This window comes from Pyrus communis, chromosome 11, assembly GCF_963583255.1.
Source record: "Pyrus communis chromosome 11, drPyrComm1.1, whole genome shotgun sequence".
In the NCBI taxonomy this organism is placed as follows: domain Eukaryota; kingdom Viridiplantae; phylum Streptophyta; class Magnoliopsida; order Rosales; family Rosaceae; genus Pyrus; species Pyrus communis.
Window position 1 is genome coordinate 10966252 of NC_084813.1, and position 16566 is coordinate 10982817.

The following is a 16566-nucleotide window of genomic DNA, read 5'->3' on the forward strand; positions in this document are numbered from 1 at the left end:
ATGTGGGGTTTATTCAACAATTTGTAAGGTGTTAATATAATAAGCCTATAAATATACTTATTAGGCATACTATGATATTTCTCAGATAAATATACTTATTATTTAATCTACAAAATATGGGTAAATTTGTTGGTATAATATATTAATAGTATAGGTGCTTGTTGCTCATCATAATTGTGACAGCCCATCCCGGACTTTTCATACAGTAGGGGTGAAATGACGGTTTTGCCCCTAATATGTTTGTTTCGTTGTGTGGTCATTTTTGGAATTTGGTTGGTTGATTTTGGACCACACACACACCCACACTCATTCCTCTCTCTCTGCCCTGTCCCGTATCTATCTCTCTCTCTCTCTCTCTCTATCTCTCTCTCTCTCTCTCTCTCTATCTTTCTCTCTTTTTTCTTCACCATACGTACGGACAACACCAAAACCATTGGAAACATTACAGATCGAGGAAACAAACTACATATTTGTGCTCGTGAGGTCCTTAGGAGTTCAACCATACCCATTTCAGGTAAGGGAACCTTCATTTTCACGTCGACCCAAGAGGTGTAAATCAGGGTACTGTTCATACACACGTTAATTCTTGTGTTTTTGGGAATTTCAAGCTTGTAGGAAGCTTGGTGAGGTCCTTAGGAGGCTCGGGGTGGTTCGTTTGAAGGTTTTGGACGTCGGGATCGTGAGTTGCAGGTTTGGCCGGATTTGGTGGAGTTTTCCCGACGAGATTTCGTTGGTGTTAGTGCTTGAAAGTGGTAAGGATTTGTTCCTCTAGTTGTAAGCTTCATTTTGGTACCAATTTCGTGAAATTTGGGTGAAAAACTAGTGAGATACGAAGTTTGGAAGTTTTCCCGGTTTTCCGGCAACGGCGACAGCGCCGGAGTTTGGCCGGATAAGATGACGGAATATTCCGTCAGTTTGGACTGAATATTCTTAACAGCGTTAACGGAATCTGTTAGACTTAACAGAATATTCCTGACGGCGTTAACTGACGCCGTCAATGTGCCAGGTACGTGCCTACGTGTGTAGCCGTACCTTGGCTGGTGCGTGGGGGAGCATGCAGTGTCAGAAAATTATTTTAAAAATATGGGGATGTTCGTGAGGTTGAGTAGATCACGTTGGTGTATTCATACACCCCATTTGAGCATTGTATGAGAAGTTATTTCGTAATGTTGGTTATGTGCTTTAAAATTAACGTTTTTATAGTTGTTTCGCATATAGGTGAGACCTATCCCGAGGACGAGCGCAGTCACTCGAGGCAAGGGGGTTACGACCCTTCTACATACCGATGAATGGGCTTTTGGTTTTCCGTATATACCTATATACTTATGTTTTTCCCAGAAAGTGAAATGAAACGTTTATACGTTTATATACCATGCATTATGTTTGCCCATTTAATTATGCATTATTAGTTGCATATATACATATGTTTGGTGCTGCGGATGCACAAGTAAGTGTCAGGAAAGTTATGGTTTATGTTTATGCTTAGTGGTGATATGAGATGCATAGAGAGCTCATAACCTGCACCCCCGGTGTTAGTGCTCCCGCCCAGAGTTGGGCACAGTCCTTCACGTGATGTTCACCTTCTGCACCACACGCTTATCTTGGATCCAAGTTAGGTGCACAGTCATATTGTACAGACCACTTTAGGTGGTTCCAACTCGTAGGTGACCCGTAATTATTCACCCAGTCTTCACGTGATCGTAGCACTTGAGCGTACTTATTTACACCCAGTCCTGTCGTACAGACCACTTTAGGTGGTTCCGACTTGCGTGCAGGTGTAGTTAGTGAGTTGGAGATTTGAGCTCTAGATTCAGCCGTACAAGTCACGTTAGGTGACTCCCGCTGACAGATTACATGGCATTGATTGGCATTACATGAGTACTTGCATTTTATTTAGAGGCATTTGACATGGCATATTTTTGAGCATGACTTATATATACGTATATATTCTATTTTCTGGGAAGTATATAGGTTTTACGGCGAGGGGCTAGAACTTTGTTTATGAAATGATTTTTGAAAAGCTTTGTTTTTGCCCATTCACGCTTTCTGTTTCGCGCCCCTCCAGGTTCTAGTTTGGCTAGCACTTTTGGTGGCTCCCCAGAGGATTTCTCGGCTTATCTGACAGATTATCACCAGTGTAGGACCACCTTTGGGTGTGTTTATTTAGTGTTGTTTCTCCCGCACTGCACTAGGTCTTCCGTACTCTGAACATTGTTTTTCACACTTATGCTTGCACATGTATGTTATTTACGCAGTGTATAGCTTGGTTTTTATTTATTCATACTTTTATTATTATTTCTTAGCTTCTGCACTGTGCACATGGTTACGTTACTTCCACGTGACGGCCAGCATACCCTGATCTCGGTCGGGGTGTGTCAATAATTAGGATGAGTTATGATAATTTTTATTGACTTAATTAAGGATTTGTGGCATAAGTTGAAAATATATTGTAATAATAGGTCACTTATTTGCCTACATGTCATTTTGTTTGAAAATTGGGTTTTATTTGGAGATTTAAATTTATGCGGGTTTTTGTTTATGAAATGCAACTTGTCCAAGCTTATATCTAAAGAACCTTTTATTTTATGATTGTTCGTAACTAATTTTCGTTTGTTAGGATAAGACCATGAGTCTTGGTAAGAATATGTAGTTTCTTTTCAATTTACTTGTGATATTATGCATGCAGGTTTGAATTATTAATCACCGGTTTATATTGTCTAATTGTCTTAATACTTAGCTACCATTAGGATGTTTAGAAAAGTAATTTGATACAATTTTGGTCAGAGATCGGTCCCTGAAATTGACGAAAGCTTCTTGTGATTAATATGTGCAAGTTCACTTATAAGATGAATACCACGTCTTAAGGGTTGTATGGTTTTTCAAAAGATTTCACAAAGCTTAATGAGTCATGCATGTTTAGATTTGATCTGAATACTACATACGGGTTGCATGTTTGATATACGTTCTATGTTGGGGGTCCAAGTAGGCATCTATTAGAAAAACCTAACCTTCAAAATATGCATGTGTAATTCATAAGTAATTGGAAGAAATATGTAGGATTGTTAAGGTGACAGCGGAACCCTAGTGCTTTTACAATCTAATTTTTAAAAACTATTTTCTTTTGTTTTCTTTAATTTGCTAATTTCTTTAATTATTTTTATTAAATTCGTTTTTATTATTTTAAATCACAAAATCAACATTTTCTCAAACTTAATTTTAAATAATTGATTAAGATTTGGTTTGATACAAATTATTCATTCAATCCATGTGGAGAACGACCTTGCTAGAGTCATCTATACTATGATAACCTTGTACTCTTACAAGTACTTTTAAGTGTTTTTATTCCTACTTTTACAAATGATAAAAATCATATCACTCCATAACTAAGAAAAAAAAAATTGAATCTCTGACAAAGTTTAAATGTCGCCAATGCAGGCTTGGAACATTGGTTCATGATATCTTAGCTTACCTAGGAACGATGTATCGTTTGCTTAAAATCTCATATGCATGCATCAGCAACGAAAAGCAAGATCACTAAATAAAACAAAATAAATATTTGTAATTTTTGCATGAGAACAAACCAAACCAAGCAAAACAAATAGTATTATAATTATTCAAACAAAACAATAATGTTGTTATTTTGAAAAACAGTATCAAATTCCCATGTTCCATGCAAAGACTGCAAAGAAGAAGGATTCAGCACTGCAAGAACTACAGATATTGGCCCTGGCTGAGCTGTAGTTTGTTGCTTTAGAGACAAGAAAGGCCCAGCAGCATTCAATGACTTTGTACAATTATATAAAACAACATCAATATATTAAACCCAATGTGTTCATCAAACTCAAGGCTTATTTACCCTTATTAATTTATCAATATTCAATTATTGGGTTAATTATATAGTTTGCAATTCGAACAAGGTTTGGGGGTTTGAAGTTCCAAACCAAGTTCAATCCCTGTGTTTCGAGCTTCGATTTCTAGTTTAATCTGTATGCAAATACGAGTCGACTTTTTATTCCAAATTGAGTTGAGAAATAACACTCGAAGTTGTCGTTTCATACTTTGAATTCAACATGAACTCTAATTCGATTAAATTGTAATTTTAAATTTATATTAGTTAATTCGTTATATGTAAAATGTCATACCTTCTTATATAAGTATAATTACGATTTGTAACACATTAAAAAGTTTAAAACAAAAAACAAAATATTTTTTGCACACATTTTTTTTATACAACAATATATTTACATTAAGGGTGAAAAATCTAAGTTAAGGTACACAATGAGCCTGATATAACAAATTGAAATCAAATTCACGATCAACAAATGTGAAAACCTAAAGACCTCATCACTTACAAATAGAGAACAATACTAATAAACAGTAGTACTTTATTATTATTATTATTATTATTATTATAAGTGATATTCTACACTAAGGGCTGGTTTGGTATTGCTGTGCTTTGAAAAAAAGCTACTTCTACTGTGCTGTGAGAATAAGCAGCTGTGAAATAAAGCAGCAGAGTGTTTGGTAAACTTTTATGTAAAACAGATGTGAAAAAAAAAAGCCGGTTTTTCAAAGCTGGGTTTTGCAGCTTCTTGTTTTTGGCTTCTTTTCACCAAAAACTGTGAAAAAAAGCCGAAGCTGAATGTTTACCAAACACAAAAACAGCTCCCAGCTTTTTTTTATACCAGCTTTTTTCAGAATCACCTCAGTACCAAACCAGGCCTAAGAGAGGAGAGAGGGAGACGTAGTACATGGATTAAAGAGGAAAAACATAACCATTAAGATAATCCACCACTTACAATGAACTGTAGTAATTGATAAGAGCATATTTAGGTGACTTAGTTAGCTTGTTTTCTTACATTTATGTTGTTAGTTCATAGTTATTTTAGTATTTTAAGCTATTTTCGTGTGTTTGTAGGTCCATATGGCTAAAGTAGCAAGAAGTTGCATTTTGGAGCCTTTTGGAGCAAAATTGGACTTGGAATGGATAGCATATGCTTGAAGCAAAAGGAATAGATGAAATTGAAGACCTAAAGATGTTAGGATTCCTAATCAAAGAAGGATTCCTAGTCAAAGATGGATTCCTACTTGAAGTAGGAAAGTTAAGCCAAGGTTTCCTATTTTGGTTTGACCTTTCCTAATCCTAAAAGCCCTAAGTTCCAGCAACATTGAAGGTCTCTTATGCATTTTAGGAGACAAACTAAACCTTCCTTGCACCATTCCAACCTTTGTCGTGGCTTGCCTGCTAGAGGAGTGCTTATTCCCTATTTTGTGTCCCAAGATCACATTCCTTTTTTACCCTATTCAATGCCGCACCTTACATTCCTATTCTATCTTAAATTCTTGCCTAATTTCAGCCTTAAAACACATTCCCTTTCCTATTCTAGTTTGCCGCAAGTTCCTTCCCTTTTCCCTTTGGTTTCTAACTTTAAGTCTCATTTTCCTTGTGGATTTGGGGTCTAAAAAATTAAGATCATTTCCCTCAAATAAATAGCCTTTGCCGCACCCATTAAGAACCCTATTCACTCATACACACAACCTGCCATCCTTCATCCTTACACACCACCCTTTGCCTCAGCTTTCATTCACTCTTATACCATTCCCATACTTCCATACCTTCAACCACACATCCATACACCATTCCTATACTTGGCCACACTCATTTACAACCCAAAACCACTCCTAACCCAGAAACACATCCAAAATCATCCCTAAACCCTTTGTGCCACAGCATAGCAAGGAAGAAGAAGAGAAGAATAAGCCTTGGACATTTTTGCACTCAAGTTGGATTGTTGGAACGTTTTTAGGTGTAATCTATCTTTTGTTTTCAATGTTTAATTCAAGTTTTCTTTGTTTTGTTGTGAACATGAGAGGCTAAACCCGTTTTAGCTAGGGGAGGCTTTGAAACCATGATTATGCTTGTGATATGAATTGATTAATTCCAGTTGTGATTTCATAAATTGTGAATGCAATTTACTTAACCGTTTGATTGAGAACTTATTCTTGTATGTTGATTAGGGAGGCCTACTTAATTTGCATGCTTGAATTTGGTACTAGAATATAAGGGAGTTTCACATAATCGTTACAAGCTTATATGCACAAGTAGTTAAGATTGTTTTCACAATCATGTTAAGTTAAATTCCTAGCATGAGTATCATGATGTCATAGTTACGAATGCTTTGTCAATACTTATGATTTTCATAGAACATAATGATCTTTGATTGTATCTCTATTATGATGTCATGTAAGGAACTTTTGAAGAATGGGTTGTCGAACGATGTCATCCAATCCAATAACTAAAGGAGAATCTGAGGGTTAATTAGTGATGTCATGGTTAATCTGGGGTGTTGAGGTTCATGGTTTATTGAGAAATCAACTGGAAATCAATTTGTGTTCAAATGTATCATGTGTGGAAAAGAATCCTCTAGCTAGCTAATCATCCATAGTTCTTCCCAAATTCGTCCAAACTTTGTTGAAGTCTTTTAGTTACTTGTTTTTACCTTAAATTCATCAAAAACCCAATCCCCTTTACTTTGTTGTGGCAAATCTGTCCTATTGTGTGTTTTTGAGTATTTTGAGTCAAAACCAATTCTATTTTCGTCCAAATTAAGTCCTAGAGTCTAGTTTGAGTCTATTTGATTGTTTTGTGTTGTTTTGAGTCTTTTGAGTTTGTTTTGAGTCATATAAGTTTAGTTAAGAGTCTTTGAGTTTGTTTAAGTGTTTTTAAGCATATTTTTGTATCTTTGAGTCAGTTTTCATTAGATTAGCAATCCCTCCTAATCTCCGGCCTAGAACGATCCCTACTTATATCTTTACTACAATTGTCAAAAAAAGGGTTTAATTTGAGTGCTATTATTTATCACATCAGTAATAACTACTAAGTAACATTTTTTTTTTTTGTACACGTATTAAATAAGACCTAATGCACACAAGTAAATATCTACATATAGGGCTTGTTTGAAAATGCTTTTCAAATAGCTTAAAGCGTTTTTTGGTGAATTTTTTTTTTTGAACCAATATTTAGTAAATCCCGGAAAAACACTTGAAGTGTTCCCTGCAAAAATCATATAACTAGTGCTTCTCAAGTCAAGTGTTTTTGGAACCAAAAGTATTTTCTCTAAAAACACTTTTAGTCATTTTAAAAGTACTTCAAAAAAAACTTATTATTTGCCCAAAAAAATAGCAACTTATATTTTTCTAATTAAAAAAATTAGAATTAAGAAGCATAAACACAACTATGTACATATTGGCTAAGCTAAATTAGATAACACATGAAGTTATGAACATAAGTCAAAACAATTACTCCCTTTTACTGTATTTTCATGCTTTATATTGCTCTTTACCAATAGTTTCAAACAATTCTTATCCAATTGAATTACTTTACAGATAAATTATCAAAACAATTATGTTTTATGATTTTCAGCCATTTATTTTTTATATCACTCAATATTACACATTATCGAAAATAAATGCATTTTACAAACAAATGGCCGAATACTTTTATAAGAAGTAGAAATTATCGCAGAAAACAATGCATTTCAAATTTTAGAAAAGACCACCTATCCCAATATGATATTCTAACATGATATTCTAATATATGTATTGATGTCGTTGAAGTTGGCAACTTGTGAGATTAGAGGAGGGTCTTTGTCTTGTCGCTCCCTACTGTCAAGTTTCTATCCAGTTGCTATCTGTTTTTTTTTTTTTTTTAATAGAATTCAGAGATAAATACAAAAAGACCTTTTGGACGTGCATGGCAAATTGGCAATGCCACCATAGAAATTGATTCATATTTAACTTCTAATGACTTCGATTATTAGTATTATTATTATGTAAGTAGGCGATCCATCAGTTTCGAACTGCGTGCAAGGCATTCGTGGATTAAATTTTGTAGCAGGCTCGTGTCAGATCCACTTAGTTTCATGATTTATATTTAATAACATGTATACCATAGTCTTTGCTAATTTCTGTGTGGCATTGGGTAGTAGCTGGAATTATGAACACAACCGATGTGGAAAACTTGTCAAGGAAATATATTGAATATAATGTTGTAATGTTTTGAAATTTTGAAATCGTTTTTGTATGCTCAAAATGAACATAATTCTGCACATGTTACTATGTTGTGATGTGATTTATTAAAGACGATAGAGAATGTGTGTACATGTGTCAAATATAACATGCACGTTAAAAAAAAACACAATTTCACAATTAAAAACTCATTAGAAATACACTACAATTATGCAGTTATGAAGTATTCACATCTAACCAACATGAAAGACAATACTCGAGAAAATTAAACATTACAAGCCGTAGAACTATAGTAAAAGCAGCTTGAGAAAATGAATGCACCACTATCTAATGTTTTGTAATCGTTAAAGCATTGTTATGTGTCACTTAGATCATAAACCGAGCTTCATTTTCAAATTCCTTTTCCATGTATACATGCCATGAGAAACACAAAAACCACTCCCTCGACACGAACAATAGTCGCTAAAAGCTTTTGGTTTGAGTCATAAGTCATCGACAGTAGAAAGGCTCTCCTAAACAATGTGAAAAAACAAGTACGACCATAAAGATTCTTCTTGTCATTGTGGAAGAGCGAACACAAGTAAAAGTTAAAGATGGTTAAATTAAAAATTGCAGATGCCAAATTGATGATGAATATTCAATTAATCGACCAAGAATATTTTGGCTAGCACGTTCATTTTTCTTGTGCTACCCATATAACTTGTCTTATTACACAATCAGCCGATTTCAAATTTGTATCCAAGTGACAAAAAAAATGGTTTCGCACTTCTAGAATCCGAAGAAAGAATATTAAAAAGAATGCGTAAACGCATGTAGTTAAAACTTAAACAAACATATGTAGTCACTGCTCAAAGAGATTAATTAAACAAACATAGGGAGGTTCGACTTCGACAGGTTCCGGAATGCGTGGCGGTGGCGTGCGATGTCAGCCGCCAAAAGCGCCCCTCATTTTATTGGAATAGGATTCTAGTTTTTTTTTTTTTTTTTTTTTTTTTTTTTTTTTTTTTTTTTTTGGAATCTTTTGATATAGACGCCTCAGTTTTGAATTTTCAAGATCAAACATTCATATCTTTTAGTGATTTGATTTAACTTTTTTTTTTTTTGTCATAATTTTGGTGTTGTATGCACATTATATTATATCAAATTTCCTATAATCTAGTCTTTTGATTACTCTCCTCCATTAGAGATAATTGTATAAAAAAAAGTTGGTTAGATTCAATTTATTTTCACAATAATGTTACAATTTAGCAATAATTATCTACGATTTAAGATATTTTCTTTCCAAAATAGTTTAAAATATTTTTAAATCCCCCAAAATCAAATGTACCGAAATAAGTTTTTCTTTTAGTACGTTTAGTGAAAATAGGATTGAGAATAATATAAACGTACCAATACACAATGTGTACAAAATAAAACGTATCAAAATAAAAATAATGTACCAATATTAACAATATGTATCAAATCAAACGTACCAAAATTGCAAATAAACGTACTAATTAATGATTTTTGTAAATTTAAACGTACCCTCAAATAATATATATACATAATGTATTGTACCTAATAATAATTCGTCAACAATTATATTTAAAAAAACTGCAAAAAAACATATAATTTCACAAAAAAAATTGAAAAAATTACACAAAACTTTTATGTTGATCACCAACTATTTGAAAAAAAAAAAAAAACCATTTGGAAAAAGAAATAATATTAAAGGTTTGCATAACAAAAAAAAAAAAAAAACTGTAATCGAAAAAACAAATTTGGAAGAGGAGAAAATATAGTTTAATTACTTATATCTCTACTAAATAAGGAAAAGTGCATCCTGCAGATAAAAGGATAAATTCAAAAATTATTTTAATTTTAAAAAATAGAGGTGACTATTGATTAAAACACTTTAATCAAATTTTTAAAAGGCACAAATGTTTAATCTAAATGATATAAAAAAACTGTAAAATTTGTCCTTTTTTTTTTTTAATCTCATTCTCTCCTATTTTCTCATACTTTAATTTTGTCTAATTACTTTTATAAATAAATTATTATAAAATATTGACAAGATTTATTTGTAATTATTTAAATAAAAGAAAGAAAAGTAAAAAAAAAAAAAAAAAAAAATTAAAATTAAAAGCGAAAAGAATCCTCTTCCCGTTTCGTCCCCTTTCTCATGCATGCATTGGGTCCTGTTAACGTGTACCGTGATAGAACAACTTCGCATCATCGAAAAAAGGCCCGTGCTAGTCATCATTACTATACATGAAATGAATCGACGGGTCATCGCAACCGCTAACACATTGGTGGTGACTGGTTACGGCGAGTGGGGCCCTTGCACGGAAGAGTTTGGATGCGATTTGATGGATGAGGGTGGTGTTGCGTGGGTCCTATGGTGGTCCATATGTGACCTGTCACAGCTTTTCTCTCAGCCGGGTGTTCTGGGAGCATTATAAAATCGGACCCGGCTTCTGTGCCATCCCAGTTCCCATACACTCCCATTCCTTCTTATTTTGTGCGGTCATGGTTAAGACATGTCAACATTTTATTTTAATTTTTTTATAGAGATAATAAGACAAAAAGCAATAGTGAAATAAAATGTTGACATAGCTTAACCGTGACCACACAAATAGGAGGGGATGGGAGTGTATGGGAACTAGGAGGGCAAAGAAGCCAGGTCTTATAAAATCTCTATGGATTGAGGTGAGGGTGTATAGGTGAAGGGATTTGGATCCTCTCCGAGATCAGGCAACTGGTCGGGATCCTTCTGGTCAGTGTTAATAGACTGTTGGATTTTATTCAACAGCAACAATTATTATAACTTTTAGAGGGCCCCCTATTTGTAGCCGTTGAATAAACTGTTCACTAACACTAGTCAGGAGGATCCCGACCAGTTGCATTTATGGCAAGGTTCGTAAATTGAACGGGAGTCTGGGGCTACAAGAATATGGACAGGAAAGGGGTAGGGTTTTTGGATTTTTTATTTTATTTTATATTTATAATAAATAGTGTATGCGGGTAAATTTATTAATTGTTAGAGAAAGATTTGTAGGGATCATAAATCGAATACATGTCAGAGTATATAGGCATGATTTCTTTCCACTACTGCAGTAAAATGCCATTTATTTTTCGATCTTATTTACCATCACAATTCTTCATACAAATGCCTTAATTGGTTAACAAGAATGTTTAGCTAAGTTAAATTTTGGGAGATGTATCGCTGAGTGCTCCAATTAAGTCTAATGCTTCATATGGTTAGAGGAGTATCGTTGAGGCTCGTAGGATTATTCAAATGGGAACAAGATGGCGGGTGGGCGACGAATTAAACATCAAGGTTTAGGGACATAGTTGGTTTCCTCGACAAACTTATTTTAAGGTGATTAGTCTGGTACCACTAGGTTTGGATGCATCCTTTATAATAAAACAATATGATAATGGAGGAAGGTGCGTCCTGGAATGTGGAGATGATTATAGAAATGTTTTGGGAAGAGAAGGCGCGTCTAATTAAAAGCATTCCGCTAAGTTTTTTAAAACCGCATGATATTCAAATGTGGAATGCAGAATAAAATGAAATATTTAGTACAAAAAGTGCAAACCATATGGCATGTAACTATGGGATGGTGAATGCTCATTGGAAGCATGAAGAACATGTGGAACGAACGTGACATTTATTGTCCACATACAACTGAAGCATCGGTGCAATTGAAAATAGCTAAGGAAGACAAGATTTTCCAACTTCTGTCAAGTTTGGGTTCTGATTACAAAGATCTTCGTAGTCATATCATTCTAAACTCAGAGATGCCTTCTTTCATAAGTGTTTGTGCAATCATACAAAGAGAGGAGGTTAAAAGAAAGGTGATGAATATCGACACTAGGGCAAACGTGTCTAAAGCCAGAGCTTACTTGTCAAGTAACATGAAATACAAGGGTAAAAATCCCCATCTGAAATGCTAGCATTGTGATGTAACTGGCCATGTGAAAGATCGATGTTGGATCCTTTATCCTAAGCTGAAACTTGACTTCATGAAGCATGATAAGGGAGCTCAGAAGAAGCCATTATACTCAGGATACAAAGCCAACCTTAGTGCAGCTTCCTCTCGAGGTGTCTCAGATTCAATGATGAACTTTACTTCCAACCCTACTGCCCTATCAACAAATTTGCTGCATACCTTCAAAGCATGAAGGAAAGTGATAGAGCTGCCAAGCTTATTTGCTGCGTACCTTCAAAGCATGAAGGAAAGTGATGGAGCTGCCAAGCTTGGAGAAGGAACCTCAACTGCACTACTAGTTGTGTTCCTTTCAAGTGCAAATATAAGGATAGTATAATTGACACAAGTAAAGGTATCGAACCATAGGGACTGATTAGAACTCTACAAATTACTAACTTTATGTAAACCCTAACTAAACAATGAAAATGCAAACTAAATTTAGATTTTTCAATTGAAAACTAAAATAACTTAAAAAATGCAAGAAAGATAAAGATAAATGATAAGTTGATTCAGAAATAATGGGAATGGAACTAGGGATATTGATTTCACCGTTACAAGCCAATTATTTTTTAATCAACTTATCATTTATCTTTATCTTTCTTGCATTTTTAAGTTATTATAGTTTTCAATTGAAAATCTAAATTCAGTTTGCATTTTCATTGTTTAGTTAGGGTTTACATAAAGCTAGTAATTTGTAGAGTTCTAATCAGTCCCTGTGGTTTAACACCCTTGCCGGGGACTGATTTTAGTCCCCTATAATTGCTTGCTTTATAAACCCTATCTGTTTTTCTTTTCTTAGTTTAGATTTTTAATTTACAGTTTAGGTTGTTTGATTTCAGGTGGTATAGAGAGATGTACGGCGAATGTCCATTATGTGCTAAAACTGGCCATCCTCTTCAATTCTACCCAAGGAGAGATGAGTTTCCTACGTTTGTTCGAGAGCACTCACACCTCATGTGTTTCTCTAACCAAGGGCCACTGCAACCATTGCCAAATACATACAGCCCCGCTTGAAGAAATTCTCATCATGACTCTTGGAACAACATACAAGCTCCAAGTCAAGCATTTGCTCCTCCACCACAATAAGAATCCTTTGACACAACATTGGAGGACACTTTGAAGCTACTCGCTTAAAACAATTTGCAAAGTTGGAAATTCAAGCGGGTCAAATTGTCCAAGCTATAAATGAACATCAATTCGGTGGTGATGATCAAGAAGACAAGGAGGAACAACCAAAGAAAGCTTTCTGTGCATATTTTCATAGTGAGGTTCTTGCGTTTTACGAATATGAAGAGCCTTACACTCCTCCCAAGCCATATGATCCACCAATTCCTTTTCTAGGGAGATTTGTCAAACAAAAGCATGATGAGCCACCCATAGATGTGCTTGAAGAAATTGTGCCAGACATAGTGTTTGAAGCTCTTCCTCAATCTTCTAATTCAATTAATTGTTTTTCAAAATCTCTGTCGGTTTCTCCATGTTGTTTTACATCTTTTCGGGTGCCATATTTGGAGTTTTTGGAAGATGATTTGCTGCCATTTCAAGAGGGAAAATAATTGAAGTTCGATAACGAGAGCTTGCTGCCATCTCAAACAAAGGAAAAGGATATGGTCTTGCATTTCATTCACAAGGAGAGACAAAAACGCCATCACAATCAAGTCCCTGTGGAAATTCAATGCACCATATTCAAAGTCCCTCAAAAGAAACCACTTTTTCCAACCAAGGTTCGGAGGTACCTTGACTTCTTGCCATCCTAGGCGTTCATCCATCATGGTACCATGTCTCGCCTAGACATTAAATAAAGCACTTGCTAGGAGGCAACCTAGCTGGGTTTGTGTTTTTTCCTTTTATTTTGTGTGTTTTAGTTTTAGTTTTATTTCATTCCATGCTTACTCTGCCTTCCTGCATTGCTGCATTTCATTCAATTTTTTTTTACGCATCAAGGACAATGCTTAGTTTAGGTTTAGGGGTGTTGGATTGAAATTTTCTGTTTGCTTTTGCTTATTAATGTGAATGTATATGATGGTTGGTATACAATCTGACTGTGGTGCTATCATAAAAAGTTCCATATCATAATTTTTGTAGTTCACAACGTTGTTACTCTTGGAATTATGATGGTTAAAGTACCATGCTCAAATTCTAGAAGAAGAATAATGGAGACTACTCTAGTGAGTTATTTTGAGCCTATTTGCTTCTTTGAAAGGGTTTAAAGTGTTTCTGCTCCTATCTTTTTCTTTCAATTTCATTTCAAATGATCTCATTAGTTCTCTTTGATTGAATGCTAAGAATAATCCTATGTTGCAGATACCATGTGCTTGTTATCACTTATGAATGAACCCATTAAGACGAGGCTAAACATGTTTTAACCACCAAATGGCTTTATTCCCAACCCTTTGTGTGTTCCATTCATCTTTTTGTAACCAAACACTTTTAACCTGATTCTTTCATCACCTACACTAAACTCTACCCATCTTAGCCCATTACAGCCATAACTTATAGTTTGGAGAATACCAAAATGATGAAGACAAAGATAGATTGAGCTTTAGATCAAGAATGTGGCGTGTACTGAGGTAACATGTGCTGGAATTGCAAAACAAGAAAAAAAAGAAAAGAAAAAAAAAAGAAAAGAAAAAAAAATGAATAAAGAAGATGCAATTTCCAAATCCTTCACTATCACATGTCTGTCTTGGATGCCAAGGACAAACAACGAAGATCAATTCAAGAGGAGAGCTTGCTGGTTTCAGAACAAAGACACTTTGGTATGTCCCAGGGCCTAGTATTTCCTATCCATTCTTTCATAGCTCCTAGCCTAAGCCTTACATTACAACCTTGTGAAAGACCTAGCTGATCTTTGGGGATATATTCATGAGTGCTGGTAAGTATATGTGTTATCCATATTCTTAGTGTTTGATTCCTTTCATGAGATATATTCAGAAATTGTGCCTAATTTTGATTCCCTTTTACATAACTTCACTCTTATATGTTTGATGAGAGACAAAAGCTTAGGATCTAAGTGAAAATTTGAGTGACAATCTGTGAGAATTGGAGTTGAGGTGAATTCTATCTTCAGTCTTTGAGTATGGTGCTTTTGAAGTCATGAGTCATGGAGCAATACTTTTACACTACACACATGATATGATTCTTTGAAGTGGCAATGTTTTGTTTGATGGTATGACTAAGCATTCATTTGTTTTTATTAGTTTGTTTCAAGTGAGTTTTAACTAATTTATTTGTCAAGTCTGTAGATGTTTGTGGGCGTCATCACTGTAAACCTTCAGGAGACACAACTCCTCCTACTAATGACACTTAGAGGTTTAAGGGCTTGTTGCATATGCTCGGTGCAGTCATTTAGCTAGCGAAAGTGGTCTAGTTAGATTTTTCCTTATTTTGTTTGTTTTCAGTTTTAGTTTTGTTTGAGGACTAGCAAAAACTAGGTTTAGGGGTATTCCAAAATTTTGTTGTGTTCCTTCCGAGTACAATATATGCTTAGCATAATGGCACAAGTAAGGGTGTCGAACCACATGGATTGATTAAACCTTTATAAATTACTAGCCTTGAAAGAACCCTAACTAAACAATGAAAATGCAAACTGATTTTAGATTTTCCAATTGGAAACTAAAATATAACATCCCACATCGCCCAGAAGAGTGGATCATGTAAGCCTTATATGTATATTCCCATCTCTACCTAGCACGAGGCCTTTTGGGAGCTCACTGGCTTCAGGTTCCGTAAGAACTTCGAAGTTAAGCTAGTTTGCGTGAGAGCAATCCCAGATGGGTAACCTACTGGGAAGTTCTCGTGTGAGTTCCCAGAAACAAAACCGTGAGGGCGTGATCGGGGCCCAAAGCGGACCATATCGTGCTACGGTGGAGTTGTGCCTGGGATGTGGTGAGGGCCCGCACCAGGATATGACAATTTGGTATCAGAGCCAATCACTGGGCAAAAGTGTGCCGATGAGGACGTCGGATCCCTAAGAGGGGTGGATTGTAGACCCACTGGGAAGTTTTCATGTGAGTTCCCAGAAACAAAACCGTGAGGGCATGGTGGGGGCCCAAAGCGAACAATATCATGCTACGGTGGAGTCGAACCCGGGATGTGGTAGGGGCTTGGGCCAAGATGTGACAAAAATAACTTTAAAATGTAAGAAAGATAAAGATAAATGATAGGTCGATTTAGAAATAATGGAAATGGAACTAGGGATACCAATTTCACCACTACAAGCCAATTCCATGAAAATTAAGTCAAAACACATTCAACTCTCCAATCTGCAACTAGGGTTTGTCTTATTCATTTATGATCATCTATTTGATGTGTGTTTGTGATCAAGTGCTCCTAATCTGCAACCTAGTTGTGATGTTCAACTTAGATTATCAAATAAGAATCCATTAAGAACAAAAAAAACTTCAAAGAACCAAAGAAATCACATGGCAGGATGTATGTATAGCAGTTTCTTCATTCATTCACATGTCGACCAAGATTAAGCATGATTTGTACTATAACCTTGATCAAATAATTTGTAAGTAGCCCTCATGGTGATCAAACATTAAGATTAACAAACAAATTA